This window comes from Suncus etruscus, chromosome 10 (genome assembly GCF_024139225.1).
Source record: "Suncus etruscus isolate mSunEtr1 chromosome 10, mSunEtr1.pri.cur, whole genome shotgun sequence".
In the NCBI taxonomy this organism is placed as follows: Eukaryota; Metazoa; Chordata; class Mammalia; order Eulipotyphla; family Soricidae; genus Suncus; species Suncus etruscus.
The window spans coordinates 37,214,815-37,224,999 of record NC_064857.1 but is presented as its reverse complement, the minus strand read 5'-3'; the positions used below and the strand labels follow the sequence as shown (position 1 = coordinate 37,224,999).

The following is a 10,185-nucleotide window of genomic DNA, read 5'->3' as shown; positions in this document are numbered from 1 at the left end:
ATCCCATGAAGCTGTCTTTGTTACAGAGAGACAGCGCCCAGGATTACTCATCTGAACTCCCTGCTTCTGTGCCTTTGTTCGGGCTTTCCCTGGCCTGGCATGTCCTACCCCCTCCACCTGAGTGACTCTTAATCATCAAGGCCTCCCTAAAGTCTCCCCATGACACCCCCAACCTTTACATTGTGAGAAGTCGGTCACATGCCTTCATCTTCAGTGAATTTAGAATAAAGGACTCCTAGAGCTGGAATTTCTCTTCTTCTTAAAACCAAAGCCTACAGAAGAAAAAGTTTCCAACCAATATGAGCTCAGCTAACTCTGGAAGGTTTCCGAAGGTGGCTTATGAATGCTGAGAGGGAGGTGCAGGTAATGCCATGGGGGATCGAGGTGTGTCCTCAGCCCTAAAATATAACTAATGACAGCTCTTCACAACAACAACACCTATTACGTGTTCCATAAGTGCCGCACATTGTTTGATGTACCCTACCTATATGATCTCCTTTTAATCTTGAGAGCAACCCTTTGAGGGAGAATTGATGATTGGTTCTATTGTTGAGCTTCAACAATTGAGGCTCAGAGAAGTCAAATTATTTGTCTGAAATCACACAGTTAAGAGCAAGGATCCTGGCTAGAGAGATGGGATAGTGAACAAGGTGCTTTCTTTGCATGTAGAGAACATGAATTCAGTCCCCAACTGCCCATATAGTCCCCAGAGTCCAACAGGAGTGATCCTAAGTGCAGAACTAAGAGTAACACCTGCTCCCCCCTCAAAAAAAAAAAATAAGAAGAAGATCCAGGAATTTAATCTCAAGATACCTGGGTTTTAGGGGCGGGAGAGATATCATGGAGGTAAGGCGTTTGCCTTGCATGCAGAAGAATGGTGGTTGGAATCCCGGCATCCCATATGGTCCCCCAAGCCTGCCAGGAGCAATTTCTGGGCGTAGAGCCAGGAGTAACCCCTGAGCACTGCTGGGTGTGACCACCCCCCCAAAAAAAAAAACCAAAACCAAACCAAAACAAAAAGATCTGGGTTTTAAAGTAAAATATATATATATATATATATTATAGATATATATTTATAAATATAAATATATATAATAGAGACAGAGGTCAGGAGAGATAGCACAGCAGTAAGGTGTTTACCTTGCATGCAGACCTGGTTTGATTCCCAGCACCCCATATGGTCCCTGAGCCTGTCAGGAGCAAGTTCTGAGTGCAGAGCCAGGAGTAACCCCTGAGCACCGTTGGGTGCTCAAAAACAAAAAAAATATTTGTGTGTGTGTGTGTGTGTGTGTGTATACATATATATATATATATATATTTTTTTTTTTTTTTTAACCACACATAGTGGAGTTCAGGAGCTACTCCTGGCTCGGTGCCTGAGGGTTATTACTGGAGATGTTTGGGGCCCTGTAGTACTTGGAATCAAACTTGGACCTGCTGCACACAGCCACTGAGCTCTCTCTGACCCCAGGAAAAGTCCACACTTTACCCCCAATCTTCTCTTCATCGCAGACTCTGCTATATCACATGTAGTCTTTCTTGGTATGGCACCAAAAGACCATCAACCAAAAATCTGAAGAGAAAGGAACTGAAGCACAAGAATTCACAGACTGCTCGGTGCTGTCCAAGGTGGATGACCCTTGTCTGATGGGGTGTGTGTGTGTCTGGAACAGTTCTGCTTCTTGCATCCAGGAAAACTGATTCTGTTTCCCTGGAGATCATCCAGAGTCAACCTGCTTTCCCTTTTCCCTTTTGTCCCTGCAGAAGTCCTGCTGTGTTTCCCACTGAACTTGGTTGGTCCCAGAGAGGGTGTCAGTCAACCAGGGATCAAAAAGCCCAGCGCTACCCTGGTAAACACTGATTTTCTACCACAGTAGAGAAATGCAAACCCACATTTTTTTTTCTTTTTGGTTTTTGGGTCACACACGGTGACGCTCAGGGGTTACTCCTGGCTCTGTGCTCAGAAATTGCTTCTGGCTTGGGGGACCATATGGGACACCGGGGGATCGAACCAAGGTCCATCCTGGATCAGCTGCGTGCAAGGCAAATGCCCTACCGCTGTGCTATCACTCTGGCCTAAACTCTAATTTTCTTGTGGAAGATGTAGTTTTGCTTTTTACATGTAATTTTTTCTCCTTCACCTAAGTTTTTCAAAAAAAAAAATTTTTTTTTTTTTTTTGGTTTTTGGGTCACACCCGGCAGTGCTCAGGGGTTACTCCTGGCTGTCTGCTCAGAAATAGCTCCTGGCAGGCACAGGGGACCATATGGGACACCGGGATTCGAACCAACCACTGTTGGTCCTGGATCGGCTGCTTGCAAGGCAAACGCCGCTGTGCTATCTCTCCGGGCCCTCAAAAAAAATTTTTTGAGAGGCCGGAGAGATAGCATGGAGGTAGTTAAGTTTGTCTTGCATGCAAAAGGACAGTGGTTCAAATCCTAGCATCCCATATGGTCACCCTGAGCCTGCCAGGAGCAATTTCTGAGTGCCTAGCGAGGAGTAACCCCAGCGCTGCCTGGTGTGACCCAAAAACCAAAAAAAATTTTTTTTTGAGCATCTGGCTGTGCTTACTTATCCCTGGTGGGGCTCCAGGCACCCTGTGTGCTGCTAGTGATTGAACTTTGAACTTGGGTTAGCTGACTGCATACAAGACAAACACCTTACCCTGGTATTATCTCTCCAATCCCCACATTATATATAACACATATATTGGATATATATTTTTGAGGAGTTTGGCCCATACCTGGCAGCTGTGAAGTGGGGGTTACTCCTGGCTCTGCACTCAGAAATTACTCCTGCGGGCTTGGAGGACCATATGGGATGCTTGGGATCGAAATTGGGTCAGTTACCTTCAAGATGCCCTACCCACTGTGCTATCTCTCCTGCCCTTATTTGTCTTATTTTATCAGACATGTGCAAGACAACCCCTCTGTGCTATCACTCCAGCTCCTATTTAACCTATCTTTTGGGAGATACCACTTGGCTGTGTTCAGGGCTTACTACTCCTGGTTCTGTGCTCAGGGATCATTACCAACAGCGTTCACAGGACCAGATGAGGTGCCAGGGTGAATTTGGGCCAACTGCATGGAAAGCAACCTGATGTGCAATCACTTTGGCCCCAACAGTTGACATTTTTTCAGGGTCCAGGGAGATAGTAGAAAGAGCTAAAGGGCATGCCTGATATGTCAAGGTCATTAGTTCAATTTCCAATATTCTGTGGTTCTTTGAGCACTATTGGGGTGGTCTCAAAGAAGAAATTTTACTTTTAAAACTTTCGGGGGGGGGGGGCGAAGACTAACAATGCTAAGGACTTACTTGGCTTTGTTATCAGAAATCACTCCGGTGGGCTTCAAGGGACCCCGTGAGGTGCTGGCAATCCAACCGGGGTGAGCTGCATGCAAGGCAAATACCAAATGCCACAATATTACCTCTTTACCTCCCCTCCCAAATTTATTTTTGCATTTTGATTTTTGGGTCATAGGGGTTCTCAGGTCCAAGCTTTGTGCTCAGAGGTCACTTAGTTATGGCAGACTCGGAGGACCATATGAGATACTGGGGACTGAACCCTAGTCAGCTACATTCAAGGCAAACACCTACCCACTATCATATTGCTCTGGCCCCTGGAATTCACATTTTCTTTTTTTTTTTGGGGGGGGTCCACACCTGGCAGTGCTCAGGGGTTCCTCCTGGCTCTACACTCAAAAATCGCTCCTGGCAGGCTCGGGGGACCATATAGGATGCCGGGATTCAAACCACTGACCTTCTGCATGCAAGGCAAACACCTTACCTCCATGCTATCTCTCCAGTCCCAGAGAATTTACGTTTTTAAAAGGCAAAATCGTTGCAAATTGAATTTTCCCTCTCTGGAGCTGCTGCCAACCTTGTCTTTAGCTAAACCAATATAAGCTTGGCCCATTTCTTCTTTCTTTTTCCTGTCACACTGATCGGGGAGGGGAGAGGGAGGCAGTGGGCAGAAGCCCAGTCCCTAGGCTCCGTAGTCAGATCATCTGGGTGTGTACTTCATTTTGCTCATTTGTGGAATGGAGGTAATAATAGAGCCTCCTTCACATGGTGGCTGTGAAGATGGACAGATAATGCATATAAAGTGCACATCACAGTGTCTGCTCAGTAATCAATCAATGAATGTCAGCTGCTAGGTTCATCTCCATGTGCCCTGCCCACTCCTGAACCAGTAACCCGGGATGACAGATGACTCAGTGCAGACAGAGTTCTGTGTGGGAGAGACAAGCGCTGCTGCTTACGACTGACATGACCTTGGGCCCATCACTGCCCCTTTACTGTCTGTTTTGACTTCCTCATTCCATCCCTGGGGATAAAAAATTACCTACAGAGCACGGTGGGAAAATTGAAGCTGCCCTTGTTCCATAGCATGTAATAACCATCCATTGTACACGGCATATATGACTCACTGAAGGCTTCTCCTTTCTCCATGAATGAGTTTTATAGTTACAACTCAATCTCTCTCTTTTTGGGTAGAGGGACAAGTCCTTCTTATGCTTTCCCCCCAGCTTTCTTTCTTTCTGGGGAGGGGTTAATCTTCTAGGGTCAGGCTAAGCTGTGGGTCAATGGAATCAAATTTGGTTAAGCAGAGCAGATATCTGCCTAAAGCCCTGATTATGTGAGTGCCTGGAAGTCATCATGACCCAGGAGGTTTTGATGATAACTTGAAGAATCGGGGGGTAAACAGGGCAGTAGAGGAGTGGAGATTTAGAATCTCAGCCAGGATTTTTGTCTTGTTTTGGCTGCACTTAGTGATGCTTGGGGCTTACTTCTTTTTTTTTTTTTTTGGTTTTGGTTTTTGGGTCACAATCGGCAGCGCTCAGGGGTTACTCCTGGCTCTAGGCTCAGAAATCGTCCCTGGCAGGCATGGGGAACCATATGGGATGCTGGGATTCAAACCACTGTTCTTCTGCATGAAAGGCAAACGCCTTACTTCCATGCTATCTCTCCGGCTTCTTGGGGCTTACTTCTGACTCTATGCTGGTGGGATTTGGGGGATGATGTAGGGTATTGCAGATTGAAGTCTATCAGCTGAGTTCAGGCAAATGCCTTATGCACTGTACTATCACTCTAGCCCTAGCCAAGCTTCTGTGTGTGTGTGTGTGTGTGTGTGTGTGTGTGTCTGTGTGTGTTTTGTTTTGTTTTGAGGCCACACCTGGTGACACTCAGGGGTTACTCCTGGCTATGAGCTCAGAAATCACTCCTGGCTTGGGGGGCCATATGAGACGCTGGGGATAGAACCCAGGTTTGTCCTGGGTCAGCCGTGTGCAAGGCAAGCGCCCTACCGCTGTGCCATCGCTCTGACCCCAAGCCAACCTTCTTAAATATGGGTCATGACTCTCTACAGTCTCACAAAACTTAGTTGGGGGAGGAATGCAGAAATCTTAACATTTAGTTTTCAGGGGGCAGAGAGATAGCATGAGGTAAGGCATTTGCCTTGCATGCAGAAAGACGGTGGTTTGAATCCCGGCATCCCATATGGTCCCCTGTGCCAGCCAGGAGTGATTTCTGAGCGTAGAGCCAGGAGTAACTCCTGAGCACTGCCGGGTGTGACCCAAAAACTAAAAAAATAAAGCAAAAACATTTAGTTTTCAAATAAATTTCTCTGAGACCTATTATTAAATAAATGTTTAATTTGTATACATTTCATTTACCGATATACCTGGGTTACATAAACATTTCTGAGTCAAGGGGCCAGAGAGATAACACAGTGGTAGGATGTTTGCCTTCCAAGCAGTTGACCCAGGACCCATAGTGGTTTGAATCCTGGCATCCCATATGGTCCCCCATGCCTGCCAAAGGCGATTTCTGAGTGCAAAGCCAGGTGTAACCCTTGAGCACTGCCGGGTATGGCCCAAAAACCAAAATAATAATAATAATAAATAATAATAATAATAATTCTGGGTCTCAAAGGAGTTCTGTATGAAAGAAGTTTAAGGAATACTGGTTTATGGCATCTGACTTGCAAGTATGTGAGGTCATGAGTTGAATCCCCAGTGTCCCACATGCCATTAGTGACATTTGCATCTCTGTCTGTAGTCCCTAGCAACCTCGAGTGATATCAGTCATACCACAGCCACACAGTGTGGAATAAAGAGCCAAAGGGCATGACCACTGGCAAGCATCCCAATTTTTTTGTGTTTTTTATTTTGGAGGGCCACTCTGGCTCAGGGTTATTCTTGGCTCTGTGCTCAGAAATTGTTCCTAGCAGATTTGAGGGACTATATGGGATGCCACGGAATGAACCCAGGTCAGCAGCATGCAAGGCAGAAAACTTACCTGCAGTGCTATTGCTTTGATCCTATTTGTTTTTGTTTTTTGGACCATACCCAGTGGTACTGAGGGGTAACTCCTGACTCTGTACTCAGAAATTACTCCTGAAAATCTCAAGAGACCATATGAGATGCTAAGGATCAAACCCAGGTTGACTGCATCCAAGGCAAATGCCCTACTCACTGTGTTATCTCTCTGGCCCCATCAAGGATCACAATTTAAAAAAGGATTTTCGGGGCCGGAGAGATAGCATGGAGGTAAGGCGTTTGCCTTTCATGCAGAAGGTCATCAGTTCAAATCCCGGCGTCCCATATGGTCCCCATGCCTGCCAGGAGCAATTTCTGAGCATGGAGCCAGGAATAACCCCTGAGCACTGCCGGATGTGACCCAAAAACCACAAAAAAAAAAAAAAAAAGGATTTTCAAGGGCCAGAGATCTCAGGTGCCCAATGGGTTGCTCAAGGCTTAAGGAACCCTGGGGCGGGAGGAATAGCACAGGAGGGAAGACACTTGCTTTGCATGTGGTTCTCTCTGCCTTGAATCTGGTTTGAATTTCCAGTACCTCACACGATCTCCTGAGCACCATCCAGGGTCATTCCTGACCACAGAGCCAGGAATAGCCTCTGAGCCTGCTAAGTGTGGTCCCAAGGAAACAAAAGACTAAGGTGCTTCCTTTGCATCTGCAGAACCCCATCAAATTCCTGGCATTATGTATGGCCCCCTGATTATGACCTGGAGGGGTCTCTCCTGAGCACAGACCAGATAGCCCCTGAGTATGAGCCTTGAAGTATGGGTATGGACTAACACCCCCTTCTCCCCCCAAAAAAGAATGGCAAGTTCTTCAGTCAGGAAGTGTGGCCCCTACAAATGTGAGTATGAGCATCACAGTGATCCCTGACAAGCAGTACAATCTGAATGTCAGAAAGTGCTTGTCATAAATAAAGAGTGACCACCCTGTGAGCTTGCGTGAAAGCACAAATAAAGGAGCATGAACCTTGGAAAGAATCACAGGTGAAGGGCCAGAGAGATAGCACAGCGGTAGGGTGATAGCCTTGCAAACGGACCCAGGACCAATGGTGGTTCGAATCCTGGCATCTCATATGGTCCCCTGAGCCTGCCAGGGGCAATTTCTGAGCACAGAGCCAGGAGTAAGCCCTGAGTGCTGCTGGGTGTGACCCAAAAACCAAAAACAAAACAAAACAAACAAAGAATTACAGGTGAGCATGAAAGTGTTGCAACCTGATGGGCGGCCCACAGTGAGTGAGTATTCCAACCAGACACTTGTACAACCCCCCCCCCCCCCGCCTCTGGTCATTGAGGTAATAACATGGGAAGGGAATAAAAGAAAACAAAACTCCACTAGGACCAGAGACATAGCCCAAATAACATACTTTGCATGTAGATGTTCTGGATTTCTCTTTTCTTTTTTTTTTTTGGGGGGGGGCCACACCCGGTGGTGCTCAGGGGTTACTCCTGGCTGTCTGCTCAGAAATAGCTCCTGGCAGGCACAGGGGACCATATGGGACACCGGGATTCGAACCAACCACCTTTGGTCCTGGATCGACTGCTTGCAAGGCAAACGCCACTGTGCTATCTCTCCAGGCCCCCTGGATTTTTCTTTTCTTTTCTTTTTTTCTTTTTTTTTTTTTTTTTTTTTTGGGTTTTTGGGTCACACCCAGCAGCACTCAGGGGTTACTCCTGGCTCTATGCTCAGAAATCGCTCCTGGGTGCTCGCTTCAGCAGCACATATACTAAAATTGGGACGATACAGAGAAGATTAGCATGGCCCCTGCTCAAGAATGACATGCAAATTAAAAAAAAAAAATAAGAAAGAAAGAAATCGCTCCTGGCAGGCTCAGGGGACCATATGGGATGCCGGGATTTGAACCACTGACCCTCTGCCATACTATCTCTCTGGCCCCATTTTGTTTTTGTTTTTGTTTTTGGGCCACAGCTGGTGGTGCTCACGAGTTATTCCTGGCTCTTCCCTTAGAAGTCACTCCTGGCAGGCTCAGGGACCATATGGATGCTAAATGCAAATGCCTTCACAGCTCTGGCCCCTGTATTGTTTTCTGTTTGTTTGTTTGTTTGTTTTGGGGCCACACCTGGTGATGCTCAGGGGTTACTCCTGGCTATGTGCTCAGAAATTGCTTCTGGCTTGGGGGACCATATGTGACACCTGGGGATAGAACCACGATCCATCCTAGGCAAATGCCCTACCACCTGCGCCACCACTCAGGCCCCTGTTTTGTTTGTTTGTTTGTTTGTTTGTTTGGGAGGGGTACACTTGGCATTATTCATGTCTTACTCCTATGGGCTCAGAGTATCATAAGGGGTGCTGAGGATCAGATTCTGGTTGGTTGCATGCAATTCCTTTCCCACTGTACTATCTCTCTGGTCTCATGGTGCTCTACTTTGAACCAATCACTGCATGGTCCTCTGAGTACGTACTTCTAGGAGCAACCTTTTGAGGAACTGAGCACAAGTAAGATGCCATCCATGGACAAACACACACACACACACACACAAGTAAGATGCCATCCATGGACAAACACACACACACACACACACACACAAGTAAGATGCCATCCATGGACAAACACACACACACACACACACACACACACACACACACACACACACAAAGTATCTATAAAGTCACTCTTTTTTTTTTTTTTTTTGGTTTTTGGGCCACACCTGGCAGTGCTCAGGGGTTACTCCTGGCTGTCTGCTCAGAAATAGCTCCTGGCAGGCACGGGGGACCATAAACGCCACTGTGCTATCTCTCCAGGCCCAAGTCACTCATTCTTGGGGCTGGTGAGATAGTACAGAGGATAAAGCACGTGCCTTGCACACAGCTGACCTGGATTTAATCTCTAGCATTCCATATGGTTCCCCTGAGCTCATCAGGTGTGGTCCCTGAGTGCAGAGCCAGGTGTAACCCTTGAATACTGCCAGGTGTGGTTCAAAAAACCAAAATATTAAAAAAAAAAAATAAAGCCACTCATTTCACAAAGCATTTGTTTTATTTTATTATTTACATTTTTGTTTGTTTTTGTTTTGTCCATACCTGGTGATGCTAAGGGATTACTTAGGCCTGGTTCTGCACTCAGAAATTATTCCTGGGGCCTGGAGAGATAGCACAGCGGCCATTTGCCTTGCAAGCAGCTGATCCAGGATCAAAGGTGGTTGATTCGAATCCCGGTGTCCCATATGGTCCCCCGTGCCTGCCAGGAGCTATTTCTGAGCAGACAGCCAGGAGTAACCCCTGAGCATCGCCGGGTGTGGCCCAAAAAACCAAAAAAAAAAAAAAAAAAAAGAAAAAGAAATTATTCCTGGCTACGGGGCCAGAGCCATAGCACAGCATTAGGGCATTTGACTTGGATGCAGCTGCCTAGTATGAACATGGATTCGTTCGATCTCTGGCATCCCATATGATCCCCTGATCCAGGAGCAATTTCTGAGCAGATAGTCAGGAGTAACCCCTGAGTGTCACCGGTGTGGCCCAAAAACCAAAGACAAAAAAAATTATTCCTGGTTATGATCAAGGGACCATATGGGATTCTGGGGATTGAACCCAGGTTGCTTGAGTGAAAGGTAAGTACCCTACCCTCTGTACTATCTCTTGGGTCCTTCCACAAAATATTTAATGAGAAACAATAAATAGCTCCTTATTCACTTTTCACATCTAGGTACATACTTTCTGGGTTTTTTGGTGTGTGTGTTTGTGTGTGTATGTGTGTGTGTGTATGGGTGGCCTTTGGATTATATCCAGTGGTGCTCAGGTGTTACTCCTGACCTTGTGCTCAGAAATTATTCCTGGCAAGCTTGGAGGACCATATGGGATGCTGGTGATTGAACCCGGATTGGCCATGTGCAAGGCAAAAGCCCTAC

At 46.5% G+C, this 10,185-nt stretch overlaps 1 non-coding gene across 1 annotated transcript; it reads left to right on the top strand.

The window, feature by feature from the left end:
• The first annotated feature begins 8,018 nt into the window (after positions 1–8,018).
• On the top strand, positions 8,019–8,125 carry LOC126021673 (U6 spliceosomal RNA). The gene has a single exon (XR_007500167.1). It is a non-coding gene; the product is annotated as a U6 spliceosomal RNA (small nuclear RNA).
• The last annotated feature ends 2,060 nt before the right edge of the window (positions 8,126–10,185 follow it).